Source organism: Monopterus albus, unplaced genomic scaffold (assembly GCF_001952655.1).
Source record: "Monopterus albus unplaced genomic scaffold, M_albus_1.0 scaffold52.1, whole genome shotgun sequence".
Lineage (NCBI taxonomy): Eukaryota > Metazoa > Chordata > Actinopteri > Synbranchiformes > Synbranchidae > Monopterus > Monopterus albus.
The window spans coordinates 3897162-3899482 of NW_018127932.1; the positions used below are offsets into that span (position 1 = coordinate 3897162).

At 39.9% G+C, this 2321-nt stretch overlaps 1 protein-coding gene across 2 annotated transcripts in view; it reads right to left on the reverse strand.

Annotated features, from left to right (window-relative positions):
* cdh11 (cadherin 11, type 2, OB-cadherin (osteoblast)) overlaps positions 1-2321 on the reverse strand; it is a 78272-nt gene that overhangs the window by 42324 nt on the left and 33627 nt on the right. The gene's annotated exons all lie outside the window — the stretch shown is intronic.

A 2321-nucleotide genomic window follows, 5' to 3' on the forward strand; every position in this document is an offset into this window, starting at 1 on the left:
TCGCAGACGCCCATCAGTGTCGCGTTTTTAAAGATATATGAGCTTGATAGTTAATGAGTTTTAACGGCAGTTTTCTAGTCTACTTCACACTATCAAGAAAAGCTTGTCAGCTTTGTGTTGCAGCCTCTATGGTCTTTATGTGTTAATACTGCGCATACAGGAAACCGATGCATTTTACATTCAATGCTTGTTGTGTTAATATTCACTATTGCACCTATATTTGTAATGTTTCCTGTAGGTAAAGGACATATTTTATAATTGCCACTATGACGTAAAACAAAGCTCAAGCTAACCGGTTTTCTTTAAAGAAAATGTGTAAAGACACAGGCTGGAACGATCAGTGTTTCTGTCTTGCTTCTTGCACTTTTTTGATGATGAATCCATTTATCTATGCACATTGAAATCAGGATTTTCTCATTCTTAAGTGGCCACACAATCAACATGCAGTTACGATTCCCCAGAACTAATAAATCACATGCACTGCCAGACTTCACTGTGCTCCAGACTTGGAATATCCACAAATAAAGGCACAAAAAGGCCCAAATACAGAGAAGAGCAACTGCAACCTGACTGACCCACTTTTTGAGGCTGTCTTATACACGGTAGATTGATCATTAGCACAGTAGACAACAACAGTGCTTGTTGTTGGCTTTGTAATGTGTGTTAGCAACCTTTGGCAGAAGCAACACTTCAGTTTCAGGGGAATTCACACTTAATTGTCTCGTTTTGAAGTTGTTACTCTGCAGTTGTACTGCTACAGTATAAGCTTTATATTCGCTATAATTAATGCATGCAACATCATACACAAGATTAAAAAAAAAAAGTACGATCTGCATAAACAAAGTCAAAGCAGTGAAATAGCAGCCAAGCTTCTCATGTGAAATAAACCTCTACTGGACAGAAACGTGAACCAGTTATTTGCATGTGTCTCACTGAATCTGAAGCAGGTGTGATGAGGATTGTGCAGGTTAGGTTTGCAGACAAGATTAATCAAGCCTCAACTACCAAGCCTTTAGCTAAGACAAAACTCTGTAGTTGAACTGCCTGTAAACTGAAATACAGTGTAATTTAGAACCTAGCTCCCTGTATCACAGAAGAACAACAGAGAGAGAGGGTGTCAGCCCTAATGTCCTCCTGCTGTCTCTGTATGAGAAACTGGTAAAATAACTGAGAAACACAGCCTGTGGGCTGCCATGTGCACGCCCGTACAGCCACACAAAGGACTGTAAATGTGTTGCTTTCTTCTAGCAGCAATAAGCCAAAAGGAGAAGGCACTAATCTGGGAATGAGAGGTAGAGATACACAGTGAGTGACAGAAAGAGACAAAGAGAGAGGGATGATGTGACCTGAGACTGGTTCAGATAAGCACTTTTGTTCCTTTTTTTATCTCTTTTTCTACAGAAACACACATAGAATCTCTGTCAGTTTGTCTGCTGCCGAGTTGTCACAGTGACAGAGGAGGTCATCTGGATGAATGGCTCCCATTATGGAATATGTGTTCAGATCCTGGTTTGGGAGTCAAAAGGTTAAACATCCAATCAGCATACAGCATAGCTAAATCCGTTGACGCCAAGAATCATAATAAGTTACCAGCAGAACCAAAGGATGTCGATGAGGGCATGTTTCATTGGCAGCCACAAAGTGGAATCCAGGCAAAACCAGATGGAGGCAGAATTTAAGTCTTCATTTAGTATTTCTGATCGACATGGCCTCCAATAACTCATACTTTGTCCAAATTCACTATCTATAAATATGCATATTCTTGTCACTCAGTCCAGTCAGTGTTTCCAACAACAGCTGATTAACCTATGGGCCATTGAAAGCCAGAATTAATTGATTACCTGTGGATACATATATATAATACATGGGTAGCTAGAGAGATAAATAAATCAGTAGACTACAGTGTCTTTGTTCAGTCTAATTAAATTGTCATGTCAGCATGTAGCATAAGATGGATTTCTCTTGTATAAACAGCACACTGCCCCGTTGCCCCCCTGAGCATAATTCATCATACATCTCAGATCAGATATAGTGACATTTGTTGGCCAGTGCCTGGCTTTAAATCGCTGCTGAATAATTAAATTCAATTTGTTTTTAAGTTGTAGTGCTTGCATCTGTGTAATAATCTTTTTACAGTGCATCCCTGATGACACACCCAGCAGTTCGTTAAGAATTCATTCAAATATTAACTTTTTTCTCCTGTTTACTGTCTGACCCACCGTCTGCAAGTCTTTTTACTTGTCTTTTTCAAGTTTCCAGCCTGCAGCTGAAGGATTAGACTCAGCTGTTCTGAAATCGGCTCGTCAGTCTGCCAGCCACTG